The sequence below is a fragment of the Sander vitreus genome, chromosome 7 (assembly GCF_031162955.1).
Source record: "Sander vitreus isolate 19-12246 chromosome 7, sanVit1, whole genome shotgun sequence".
Taxonomy (NCBI): Eukaryota; Metazoa; Chordata; class Actinopteri; order Perciformes; family Percidae; genus Sander; species Sander vitreus.
In genome coordinates, this window is record NC_135861.1 from 29,312,200 (window position 1) to 29,326,696 (window position 14,497).

Below are 14,497 nucleotides of genomic sequence, written 5' to 3' on the forward strand. Positions count from 1 at the left end.
CAACCCAAAACACTAAACGCCGAGGCAGAGAGAAGAAAGCGGCTGCTGCTGCAGGGAAAGGACGCTGCAAAAATGAGCACAAGATAAGATATATTTTAAAGAAAAAGATAGTATATTTCTGTCATTTATTAAGAATGGAGCAGCGTCGTCTTCGACAGTTTCCAACCAAATGAGGTGAGTTTTTAAAAGCCAGGAAAATGTCGTTTCGTGTTCGCCTCGTCGGGAGATTTGCTGGAATACCGACAGAGGCTTTTGGCATGCTTTTCATTGATATAACAGCACCGGGAAAGTGAAGGGCTGAACGGGCGTAAAGCTAAAAATATGGGGCTATCTTTCTATAACGTGAAACGCCCCGGTGTTTTACAACGTTTTTTGGCAGTTTGTGGGAGAAACGCAAGGGCGTAACGGTGTTACCGAGTCGAAGGGGACTCATTTCGGTGCAGGTTTTGGTTGTTTTTTGGGGGTTTTTTTGGAGGGCCTGTCCCAAGAAAAAAAAATGTCATTTTTTTTTTTTTTTTTGCCGAAGTAGGTTTTTGTTCAACTGCATAAACATGCTAGCTTAAATATACAGCCATGTCGCAGCCTCGTTTTAAGGGTTGAAACCTGAAAGGGGAACATGGAAAAGGAACTGAAATCTGAGTCCTAACTACATTTTTTTTTTATGTTTCTTCTTACAATGATGCAAAAACAAAGCATTTTTATGATGGAAATAAATCCCCGTGTGTCAAACATCCTTGCCGTGACTGGAGGACAGTGATACTCCACAGCCATCAGGATTAAATCACAGAAATAATGAATGAATTAAGGTGTGAACATGTCTGGAGCAGGGATGTAGTGGAGGATCAACCACCCTGGTCCTGTGAAGTTCGAATCATTTTTTTAAGGGAGATAAAACATGAATCACAATTGACCTTATAACACTCCATCACTAGTCTGCAAGCATGTCAGTTTATTTTTTACCAGCTGGTTTAAAGTCCCCCTCCAGTCAAATGTGCTTATTTTTGCAACACGGATGTTTGAGCTTCACTGTGCAGAATGATGTTTGTTGCAGAGTTTGTAGAAGGTTGTTTTCAAAGGAAGTGCATGTATGAGCAAGATTTTGTGACATCTCAACTAGTTTGGGAGCTGATCGTGATTCTAAATACGCAACTTTCAGCACATAAACTTTACTTTCAGTAAAATGAGACACGTTTTGTGAAAGGACATTGTTTTTACATATTCGTAGGTTTTCTTAATGAGGGAGAAAAATTATAATTTAGGAAATGAATAGTTAGGTTATTACATTTTTTGTGTGAAAAAACACAAAATTAGAGCTTTTTATATATCTTAAAGCATGTCTGGAGGTAATCTGCATTATTGGATTATTGCAGATATTAGTATCTGTGTATATGTTGGCAGATAAGAGTCAACATTACATAGTTGGATTTTTACACGATAGATAGATAGACAGACATCTATCTATCTGTCTGTCTGTCTAAGACTTTTTTTCAGTTTTCAGCTTTAATAGGGGTACTCCCCTTAAAGTAATGGACTGGATTGGTGCCCATGTTGGCCAGTACAGAAACTTATTTGGAGCAGTATTGGCAGTGAATACGTGTTATTGGATCATACTTTAACAATGCTGCTTTTCAGTAAATGTGATACCCTCCGCATTTTCTGAATGGCATTCTAGTCACGAGGAGTGGATTGTTTCTCGTTTGTTTTCACATTGTGAAGGATTTTATTGGCCGTTAAAACACACGCCAGTAATCTTAATAAGTTCTATGGCCTATTTGGATTGGATTAAGATTCAAAACATCTCAAATAATGCTGTTTAGCTATAACAGAGTCCTTTTGAAGGGGAAAAACAGCCGTGCTTAATGATCTGGTTTAAAGCCAGTTTTATTTATATATATATATATATATATATATATATATATATATATATATATATATATATATATATATATATATATATATATATATATATATATATAGTACACTCATGCTGTTCTCTTCTGAACAAAGACCAAACTTTAAGTCAGTAGAAATGAGAATGGAAGGATTGTTTTGAACCCTTTGCATTAGCACAGAGATGGCCGCATTCAGGCTGTAAAGCATTTCACTTTCACTGAAGATCTGCTATGAAAGGCTCGATGAATCTTTTTAGTGTTTGCAGAAACGACGTACCCCTCGTGCCTTTTCCAAATTGTCTGTTGATGTAATGTTGCATGTTGGTTGTTCTTGGCAATTGCAGACAAGTACCGTATGTCATGTAAAAAAAAGCCTTGTAGAGTTCATGGCACAGGGACCCAAAGAAACGGTGACCCCATGATTGGAACAAAGTGATGGACTTGTTTCCTGAAAAATGAAAATGTTTGAGAGGAGGGGATTCGATTGTCCTTTTTAGTATTATGTGAAGTCAGTTAGATAGTAGTTTGATCTTCCCCTCCAGACTAGAGGATGGATACCCGACCCGAGCCCGACGGTACCCGACGGGTCGGGTTCGGACAAATATTTTAGAAATGATGTTCGGGTTCGGTCACATCAGCGCGATAAGGCATTGAACATTTTAAATGTAAAACAGCTTCTTATGTAGGTGCGCGCCTGTGTTAACGTATGCTTGTTTCCCCGTGTGCGCTGATGCGCTCATCTGTTGACATTTCTGAATGCCTTCCTACAGTTGCTTAATAAAAGCGGGCTTTCCACACAAACAAACGTACATGTGTCATTAGTATGAGAAAAAACGAGATTTAAACTGTGTCGGGCTCGGTTACTTAGCGGCTAACGTAGCCTGCAGCAGAGATGGCCATCGGGCTACAGAGGTCTGGTAAACTCACTCCTTTCTAACTCTACACCTCTCAGATTATATTCATTTTCAAACTTGTAGTCTTCAGTCCCAACCGACGCTGACTCAAGTGACATCACTTAAGGCAATTTGAGGCAAATGGAGCCGCTGAGCAAGCCTTTTATAAGACTTTTTTTTTTTTTTCACATATGTACTCATACTTCCCAAGACCTGTAAACAAACTTTGTGTAAAGTCGGTGGTTAACACATTGTAAATAACCAAATATTTCTAATTGCGGTACTCAAGATGTCTCCTACTTCTACCCACTTAGAAGCCCATTCTCAGTGTCTGTGCACTGGAGGCTTCAAGTTTCCACAGCACATCTGTGTCAGTTGCATACAGCCTTGGCTTCCAAACTAGTGCTAATGTCCCAAAATCGTCTCGTACTGTACACGCGTTAAACTCTGATTTAAGGTGGACTTTCCTCCTTCAGCAGATGAATTTGAAACCCGTCTTCTAGCATCAAACATCCTCCTGCACAGTGCAGGTTAAACATCCAAGTAAAAAGAATCAGCAAAACACATAATATGAGGCAGGCTTTCTTCTTTTTTTTAAGCTGATGCATGTGGCTGAAATACTTGAGCTTTGGAGGCTGGGGAGGATTTAAGAATGAACGTGTCACATTTGGACCAATGTTTGGTCAAGAACACGAGGACCGACCGGCGCTGTGAACATCTCATCCTGAGGAATGACCTCAGAGCTGCGGAGAAATGTGGTTCCACTCTGCGCTCGCCGGATTACATTTACGGCCCGTGTGCTCCATGTTGGAGCTTGATTGAAGTTTTTGTGAGAGGCATCGGTCCCAGCGCAACTTTGAGATTGCGTATCCAAGCCGCGCCGCATTACATCATGAAGAGCCGAGCCGGTGACTTGTTCAAGTGTAATGGGCAGCATAAGTGCTTGCTCGCTCTGTTCGCCTCTAATTGTTCACAGATGTTCTGCACGCCTTTGTGTCCCACATCTTGTTGCAGCCACAGACGGCGTTCCGACTTTATTATAGAGGGGGGGGAAACGTGGCATGGAGTAAGTGTTTAATTTGGCTGTTGGTTCTGTTTACTGGTTATGGGTATGAAGTTATTTAATAGGCGTTGCAGTCCACCGCAGAACATGATACAGTTGAAACGATAAGTTGTTTACTTGGTAATAATTCTACAATTGGATCAGAGCAGGCAGGTATCTACCAACAAGAAGAGACCCAGAGGAAATGGAATGAGGAAGCGTTTATTATGGATCCCACGTAACTTCTAGGCTAATCCCGCCCTACGAAGCAGCCCGATTAGTTGGGGTTAGACATTGACCTCCAGTACCGATTGGTCAGGAGATATGACCTGAACAAATTGGGTTACGTTGCCTTGCGTAAGCATGGACGCCTGGCCAATAGCAGTGTGTGAATGCTATTGAAGGGCGGGCCTTGCCTCGAAGTTGCGTGGGTTTCTATAATAACACAACGAGGAAGCAAATTCTTTTTCAGCTCTGTCAATTCAGGAAGCAGATGTTTACTACAAACTGCCTCTAAGTAACGAATAAGCTGAGACAATTGGCCAACTAATCATAGCTGATCGTCAGAGAATTAACAACTGCTTTGATGATTGATTAATTGTCTCCAAAAAAAAGTCCTCAGGTGTGACAGTTTGCTGCTTTTCAAGCCATTTGGAGCAAAACTATTTCAATTAGTTGATAAACAAAATTATTTTGATAATAGGCATTTATAAAGCAACACATTCTGTAGTTCTAGCTTCTGAAATGTGAGAATTTGCAGCTTTTTCTGTTTTTATATCCATTTTAAACTAAATAAATATGTTTTGGTTTTAGACTGTTGGTTGGACAAAATAAGACATTTCAAGACATCAGATTGGGCTCCTTTTCCCTATTCTCTGTCATTAGGCGATTTTAATAATCAACAGAATAACCGATAATGAAAATAATCTTGAGTTACGTAGCAGCACACAGCATTGATTAATGGTTTAGTCTAGTCAAAAAATACAGAAGAAAATGGCCGTCAGAGTTCCCAGAGCCTACAGTCCTTAAAGCGTAACTATGGCCAAAATGCAACCCAGGGTCTTTTTGTGAATGTACCTGAGTCAAACTTTGGTTTAAAAGCATATTCAGGACGGAAGCGCCACTTTTAAGATGTACCGTATTTTCGTTTTTCGGTCAAATGGCCTTTTGAATGGGAGTGCTAGGGGCACTTTTATGCTAGCCTCAAAATAGCTATTTTTAAAACACTAAGAAGGCTCGACACAACATGAAACTTTGCTCCAAGTATGACCAGGGGCTCTACACCTTAACGAAAGCATTGACAACATTGTTTGTGTACACAGAGTTTACTAAAAAAGGTTTTGGGCAACTCGCGTTAGCAGTTAGCTATCCGCCATTTTCCCAGTCCAAAATAGGCGATCTCCGAATGTGAATGAACGGACTCCATAGGAGGAAATGTCATTCTTATGAGGCTCCATTTTCAACTACAAGGTTAATATTGTGTTTCACTAACGACAAAACAACGAATTATCCGTGCATTTATATGGAACTAAGCTTTAGGAGCTTTCCATCTTTACTCTCCTCCCTCGACTATTTTCAACAGCTACAGCGAGTTGCTCAAAACCTCTCTTTTTAGTAAACTCTGGGTACACAAACAATGTTGTCAATGCTGGAGTTCATGTGTAGAGCCCCTGGTCATACTTGGAGCAAAGTCTCATGTTGTGTCGAGCCTTCTTAGTGTTTTAAAAATAGCTATTTTGAGGCTAGCATAAAAGTGCCCCTAGCACTCCCATTCAAAAGGCCATTTGACCGAAAAACGAAAATACGGTACATCTTAAAAGTGACGCTTCCGTCCTGAATATGCTTTTAAACAAAAGTTTGACTCGGGTACATTCACAAAAAGACACTAGGTTGCATTTTGGCGAGAGTTACGCTTTTAAACTATATATATATATATATATATATATATAAATATAAATAAAATTATTTTGATGTTTGCATACAGACGAAAATCTGGTGCCACTGATATGTCTGCGCTTCTCTCTGCTGCTCTGAAACAGACGTTACAGGAAACACAAACCCCGCTGCACGTGACGCTAGTTAACACTATACTCAACAGCAGCTAACGTTAGCCTTCAGCTAGCTAATAGCTGGATTAAACACGGTTAAAATGCTGACAGCTAACGCTAAACGGTGTAAAGTGTGACTGTGTTTTACTGTAGAGGATTCAACACCGGGATGTAACAATCTGCAGCTGCTGTCGGAGAAACAACACAGCCGGTGCGTTCAATGAAACTGGTAAACTACAGCGTCCTGGTGCATTTGAAGTTATTGTAAATGTCCTTTTCCTATCTGGTTGTTGTTTTTGTCATTCAACAGCAATTTATTAGTGAAATAAGTTATTGTTATACATTATTATTATTATTATTATTATTATTATTATTATTATTATTATTATTAAATCATTTCATTTTGACCATATGGCCTTAGCAATAAACAAGGTGTTGTTTAGTACCCTCTTTTTTTTCTTTTTTTTTTTTTTTACTTTCTTAAAAAGTATCAGTTCAGGCACCGTTAATTATGTATACGATTAATTTTGATTAATTAATCACAGAGTATGTAATTAATTAGATTAAATTTTTAATCGATCGACAGCCTGTGTGTGTGTGTGTGTGTGTGTGTGTGTGTGTGTGTGTGTGTGTGTGTATGTGTGTGTGTTCACAATGATATAAAGCGCAGAATAGCATCAAAGTCTTATATTGGCGAACCTGGAATCAGAACACAACACTTAAACATTTTCCCCCACTATATTTGCTTGAAAAATGGCAAAAACTATAATATTCGATTACCAAAATAGTTTGAGTCTGTTGATCAGATACTAAACTAATAGTTTCATCTCCACGTAGCAGCATCCGTTGTTACTGTTGATACTGAGTCGGGCATCTTGAGTCAAAAATGTGGGTTTTATGGAGCCAAAGACCTTCCAGACTGTCACGGCCAGTCCATCTGTGAAATATCACTTTATTTGGTCAACGTTCAGCACTTTTACAGGGAGGAAAGAGCAACGGGACAATAATTTTAGTCGGTTTGAAGTGTGGTAGGGGTGCGCAGACAGGTCAGAGCCTCCTGCAGTCGGCCTATCTCTTCAGTATCTCCCCCCCCCCCTACAGAAACGACCATGCTTTGAAGATGTGGCTAGACTGGAGCTCTGCTGAGACCTCTCCTTATCAGCTATCAGTGTTATCACCCCGCTATCTGATGCATGTATGCATGCAGGTACTGTAGTTACCACGGTTATACACCAAAAGGCTTTTCTGCAGTCTGCAGTCACATCGCATCATAGTCATTAATTACCCCCCCGTAGAGTCGGCGCGATACAACAGAGCTCACAACGGGAGGGAGCTCTGCAGCATCATCATCATCATCGTGACTGTTTACACAATGCAGATATTTAGATCAAAGGAATATTCTCTTCCTGCATTGTCTCTTTTTAGCCCCCGCCGCCTCAGCTCGAGCCTGCGTGTGATTATTAGTATGCATCAGCAGAAGAGGAAGTCGGAACAACTCAAAGCGTCGGCCTTGTGTTCTCCATATTCACATAAACTGCATGCGTGGCTGCCTGCTGTGTCTGAAATGTGCGTGATTCAATGCGCCCGTTGGAATCCCAATAGTGTACGAGAGCAGAGAGCTCACACTCAAAATCCACCCTACAGAGGAATCTGTGGTCATGCAAACATTGAAGTTGGCAAAAAACCCTGCTTTAGCCGCTGCAGCTGCAACAAACATTCAATTCATCGGTCTGGCCAAAGAAAATATGACGAGGAATGTAGCTTTAATCAATTCAAGCAAACCAACCGGGGTCCCCACCGCGTCCTGTTTGGCCCAAAAAAAAAAAAAAAGGATTTAAACGGCCATCGTTTTATTCAGTTCTTATAACGAAACAATCTGTTAGATTCCACACTCAGATTTATGACGCGTGATAACTTGGATTTAAGACTGTGTAGATGAAGGATAATGGCGACAGTGGGAGGTTTTTGTCTATGTTCAGGCTGTCTTGTATCCTAACACTGTTCCTTTGTGCACCCCTGCAGTTTATTTCCGTTTGTCTTAAAATAAAGTTGTTATTGAGGAGCTTTCTGCTCCCCCCCCCCACCCCTTCAATCCCTAAACCCTCTCCCACAAGGTGCTTTAGTGAGTTGCTGCTGCTTCAGTGTTCTAAAATTCTCATGAGCTTCCTGTTTCAAGACTCAAACCTATATGCCTTGAAAAAAAAAAAAACACCAGCACTCTTCCCAGGGAGGTCGTGTTTGTCGGCGTAATGGAGAGCAGATTGTTTGGAGGCTTAAATAAGGATCTCCATATATAACCCTCCCATGTTATCTTTGATTCTTTACCATAAATAGGTCTTCCTCTTGGCCAGACCTTGGGAAAAGGATGTGGATGAGGAGTGTGCCCGACTCCTGGTTGAGTTTGAGCCGCTGCGGCTGGTGGCCAGATGTGGCCAGATGTTACCTTCTTTTATCTGGTGTCGTCGTTGGCCGTGTCATAGATGTTCAACGTGAAGCTCTCGGTAGCTCACCTAGCTTCAGGTGTTTGTGAAAACTGGGCTTACTAATCCTGCTCATGACTGGAGTACTCAGCGGTGGAAAGTAACTAAGTGCATTAACTCAAGTACTGTACTGAAGTATTGAGTATTTCCATTTTCTGCTACTTTATGTCTACTCCACTACATTTCAGAGGGAGGTATTGTACTTTTTTACTCCACTAACTGCATTTATTTGATACCTTTTTTAGTTACTTTGCAGATTCAGAATAATGATACAAATAATAAACGACAAGTACTTTGATGTAATATAGTAGATTAAGATAAAATATTATTGATCGCTGGGGTGAAATTCACAAGCTACCCAGCAATATACATCGCAATTAAAATAAGCTCCATCTTTTATATTATTCTGAAATGGGCCGTTCTACACAATGAGTACGTTACTTTTGTACTTTAAGTACAATTTTGAATGTAGGACTTTTACTTGTAACAGAGTATCTCTACACTGTGGTATTGCTACTTTTACTTAAAGACACATTGAAATGAAATTTTTTTTTCATTTTCAGTTCTAATCCCTGTTTGCCCTTCTAGTTTGTGTTATTTTTGTCTCTTCAGTGGAAGCTTGAGTGATGTTTAAGTCACAAGCTTAACGTACGTCATAATTTGTTCTCTATTTTTGCTTCCATAGACTTAGCAACTTTTTCACCTTCGAGTCTTATTTGTATTTTCTGTTTCCTTCGGGATTTTTTTTTTAATGCACAAATTGAAAACGAGATGAATGTTTCTTTTATTATCGAGTCAGGAAACGGGAATCCTGTCAGGACTCAGGAATAAAAGAAATGTTATTTACTACTAAACAAAAAAATGTAATATCTCTGTTTTAAACACAGAGTGGTTACATGGTTCCGCTGTTTCTATCCCTGCAGCTCTTTATTACTGTATTGGGGCGGCAGTAGCTCAGTCCGTGGGGACTTGGCTTGGGAACTGGAGGGTCACGGTTCGTTTCCCCACATGGACCAAGTAATGGTAGCCAGTTCGCCTCCTGGGCACTGCCGAGGTGCCCTTGAGCAAGGCATCGCTACCTCCAATAGCTCGGGGCCCCATCCTGTTTTAGGCAGCCCCTTCGCTCTGACATCTCTCCATACATATTGCATGTTTATGGGTCCTGGTCCATTTTATCAGTGAGCTGATTGGTCAGTAGTCGCTAGGGCTGGGACGATATGCTTTTGTCCCCGATTCGATTCTTTCACCATACACGGCTGCCGATTCCATTTGTATATTCCATTTTATATATTGCGATTCTAGAAGTATTGCGATTCGATAGTATTGGGAGTGTTGCGATTGTCGAACAAAAGTTGAATAATACATTTCTAGAGACAATGTATCACGAGGCATTTCTAAAAACGTATTGTTTTGTCATTTATTTTTGTAAAGAAGTACATAACATGGATTTTCTGCTTTGGCTCTGTTTTGCTGGAAACAGAGATGATGTGGTCGCCGTCGGCGCTACCGTATAAACGGAACGTATTTAGGTGAATCATTGGTAAAAACGATAAAATAAAAAATATAGATTCTAGAAGAAAAAAAATTGATTTTTTTTTAAATATCATTGCAAAAAAAATACATAAGGTTTTCTTCTCCCACCCCTAGCAAGTTTTGACACGTTTGGATCCAGCAACGTGGTGATCTACCCAGGTTACCATGGTGATTAAAAATGAGTCGGCCTCATGATACCAGAAAACTTGAGTTAAGCCCAAAAGATTCCTGGTGGTAGTTTTAGATTTACAGTGTGCTTGTGATATCTCTACTGGATGGACGTGATGGCTGCCTGTGACCTGGATTAACTTGTCTTGCCTCCTCACCAGCGTGTCTTGTTCAGACCGCCACATATTTCCCAGGTATGTCCGGGTTCAGTAGTCTGGCGCGAATGTGACTCGCTGAGGAAGCGAGGTATTACAAGACGTTTGCTGAAACACATGGAAATGTTGTGTGCAGCTGGATAAAATGTCAGTCTGGTTACGCAGCTCGTAGTCGGCAAGGGGACGCCGCCTCTCTCCGGAGTAGTTACAGTGGTATAAAACCTGCCTTTAATAGAGGCCGCGACAAATGGCTTTCATTACTGGGCTTTTATGCTTGCAGAAATGAACTGGAGAGCATCCTTTGAATCTTTTCACATGTGAGGGATTTATCAAAGGCCGCGGCAGCTCTGGCGGGGGGGGTAAAAGAAACGGGGGTAAAAGACTGTGTGTGTGTGTGATAAAAGAAATGTTGGCTCTAAAGTTGTGAATAAGGCTAATGATTATGGATTCATCTGATTTATTTTCTCAATCATTCTGTTAATCAGAAAATAGTGAAAACATGTATCATTTTCAGTGTGTTTGCTTACCTGTACTTCAGATTTAATATTGTACATACGTACAGGCATTATGCCAGTTACCTATATAATTTTGGCATTGTGTATATTTTGGAATTGCGCCTTTTTATTGATAGTTCATATTTGCACTCTTTCCTCCTCTTTTTTTTTTTGTTTTGTTCTGCAACCGCTGCACAACAATCTCCCTCAGGATAAATAAAGTTCTATTTTCAATTTAAATGTAAAAGCCCAAAGACGTTCAGCATGATATCAAGATATCTGGTAAATATTAATTTACAATTCAATTTCTCCTCGATCTATTAATCGACATATCGCTTCAGCTCTACACGTGAAGGTAATTTCTAGGGGTTGACCGATTACTGGTTTTTCAAGACCGATACAAACTCCAACACAAAACCTTGTTTAAATGCTTTAAGCAATGATTTAATAAATGAGAAACTTTCAACATAGTACCCAGTAGTGTTGTGGGCGGGACATTAAGTCAGACTCAGTGGTGAGGGAAACCGAAGCAGAGGGACAGACACCGAGCTGGAGCCGAGCCAAAGTTAGACCACTTTTTAATTATAATAATAATACGCAGATACAGATAATCTGCAAACAGCCTGATAATCGTCCAGGGCCGATAATCGGCCTATCCCTGGTAATTTCTCCTGGCTTTGCGTCCGTTGCACAAATAGCTATGTCCCTGTTGATGGCTCACCGGCCTCAACTCCTGCCTTCCTAATGAGGGCCGACTGAGCCGCGGCTTCATGCAAATTAACACAAGAGGCCTTCACCGACACCACCGGGGTGTTTATAGCACCGGCTTAAAACCCAGGCCTGAGTGTTGGTGGATTAGCTCTCCATCCTCCCATGGAGCTGTGGCCATCACTGCCCGTTAAACTGTCGGCCCCTCAATGGAGGTTTGTACCCCTTCGGTCTGATTTACAGCTCTAATTCAGCGCTTCCCTGACAGTTCCCTCGCTTCAGCCACCATCTGACCACAAACATGTAGCGGTGGACCATCTGCTAACGGATCCTTGCTTTCTGTATCTTTACAAGGCCTGCCTGCAACTAACCATTATTGTCATTATCAGTTAATTTGCCAGTTGTTATAAAATGTCATATAACGGGGCGGAAAGAAATGTCACAGAGCACATGGTGAAGTCTTCACGTCGCCTGTTTTGTCCAAGCAATAGTCCAGAATCCAGATATATTAAATGAAATATTTACCACAAAAGAAAAGCTTGAATTGAGAAGCTCTGCCTTGGTAACATTTCGGTATTTCTTTGCTTGAAAAATTATATAAAGGATTAATTGAATATCAAAATGGTTGCTGATTATTCTTCCGTTGATCGACTATCAAATCAATTCATCATGTAAGTGTTTCCGCTTTTGAAATTGCCCATTATAATTTCCCAGAGCCCAATGTGACCATTGTTATTGAAACCGCTTGTTGTCCAACCGTCGGTTCCAAAGATATTCGGTTTACGATCATTTATGAAATAGAAAAGCATCAAATATTTTTAAATTTAGAAGCCGGAACCAGAGAATTTGGAGCAAAAGAGATATCGTTGGCAGTCCATTTCCAGTCCGTTAATGGACGAATCGTTCCAGCTCCAATCTTTTTACTGTTTGGATGATATTGTTCTTTTGTTTTTTTGGGGGGTTGAAGGATTCCCTGTTGTCCTCCTTATGTAATCAGGACAGGAGGAGCTGCGTGGGTTTAAAACAGAGGTGTGACGTCCTGCTTTACATGCTGTTTGCATTGAATTTAAAATCCGTCACAGTTCTTTCCACTTAGTTTCCAGGCAAGTTTCCCTCCATCAAGGCACACGTTTTATTGCCTCATGACTCTCTTTATGTCCACATTACCGTTGAGTTTTTGAGTTGGTGAAGATCTTCACTTGAGGGGAAAGTGGATGGCAGAGGGAGGTGACAATAGGCCCTTTTATGTTGGGAGTTATCCTCATTCCCTTGCGTTAGCTCCAGGGGACCATGTGACCGGCTCTCATTCAGGTCATGTTCAGCCTTTGACCCTCTTAGAAGGGAAGCTAGTCCCTCAATGTCCCATTCATGCCATACAGATGTCTGAGAGGCCGTATAGGAAGTAATTCATACTTCTGTCTTACACACAGTTATCATAATCTTGCATATACACCACTATACTCACATACACACACACACACTATTATAATCCTTTTACATGTATGTATGAGAGGTTATAGTCATGTATGTGAGAGAGTATAGTAGTGTGTGTGTGTGTGTGTGTGTGTGTGTGTGTGTGTGTGTGTGTGTGAGTATAGTAGTGTATGTGAGGTATAGTAGTGTGTGAGAGAGAAAGTATAGTGGTGTGTGTGTGAGAGAGTATAGTTGAAAAGGAAGTTGGTTTGATCAATCAGGAAGACTTAATTAAATTCTCACTTCCTCATTGGCTAAAGGGGCCATTTTAAATGATCATTACCCGGTGGGCTTGCTGCTTTGAAAGTACAGCTAGCACCAACTCGGAGGAACAAGGAACATTTAAATCAAGCAGCAGAAACTTTGACAAAAACAACCTTGTTGGACGAAAAAAATGTGTTCTTATCTTATTTAGTTTCTTTTTCGAGGTCAGTTTTTGTTTGTGGAAGTAAATGGTAATAAGGAAAACATTGCTATCTTTTTCACTGGTGCTGTGTGTTCAGAGAATTGTGAGGGGAAACTGACAATTTGGGACATGACGGTCATTTTGGATAGATTAATTTCTGAGCTCAATGGTTCTACTCGGACAATTTTTCTCTTGCTCCCGACGGGACCTTAATTTCTATCATTTTACACGGGCTCGTGCTCCAGGTTGCGCAGAGGCCAACACCAAGGGTCTTCATCCCCTCCCTGAATCTGTAAAAATGTATCATGAGAAGATACAAATATCTGTTTTCAAATTGGATAAATTATCACACAGCACATGAAAGGGATGACTTTGTCCTTGTCATTGACAACTATCTAAAACGTGATGTTCTTTAAGTGATTTAATATGATACATGCAAGCCTTTATTCGGAGTGTTTGTAAGGTTGTACACTGGCTTTTAAAAATATATGTTGAAATCTTTAATTATTCTTAACCCTTGTGTTAGGTGTTTGGGTCTGTGGGACCCGTTTTCAACGTTTGCTAAAAGACAAATTATGGTATTTATTATTTCTTCTAACTCAAACTCACTGGCCTTGGCTCATTTTCTGTGAAGAACATAAAAAATAACTTATTTTCAATGACTGCACACGGTACACCCCCCCCCCACACACACACACACACACACACACACACACACACACACACACACACATAACTATTACATATGAGGTGTTTGGGTCTACTGGACCTGAGTGTAATTATTACAGTGTAATAATTGTAGGTGCTATGAAACTTAACTGTGTCCTCCTCCTAATTGGGCCTGCTGTGTGTGTGTGTGTGTGTGTGTGTCTCTGTGTGTGTTTGTCTCTGCGTCTGTTTGTATATGTGCGTGTCTGAGTGTAGGTGCTATGAAACGATGTTGTCTTTCTGCACCTGCTATTCCCACACAAAGTCACAACATTTTACATAAATTGTTATGGCTGTATTGATTTAAAAGCCTAATAATGTGGTGGGTCCACCAGACCCGGGAACATTGGCTGTGTAACAAAAATATGAACACTTTTAGAAGGATTTATTATGTTTGCTACAAAAATGGAGGTTTTGATGAACCACCTGAAACATGATGATATCCTCCACCAAGAGATCTTTGTCTTCTATGCGTTTCAACGTCCTTAGACACCCAG

At 40.5% G+C, this 14,497-nt stretch overlaps 1 protein-coding gene across 1 annotated transcript in view; it reads left to right on the top strand.

Moving 5' to 3' along the window:
* The first annotated feature begins 17 nt into the window (after positions 1-17).
* Positions 18-14,497, top strand: part of nckap5l (NCK-associated protein 5-like) — a 57,931-nt gene continuing 43,451 nt past the window's right edge. Inside the window, exon 1 of the mRNA XM_078255864.1 lies at positions 18-174. The gene's annotated coding sequence lies outside the window, so the exon portion shown is untranslated. The remainder of the gene's footprint in view (positions 175-14,497) is intronic.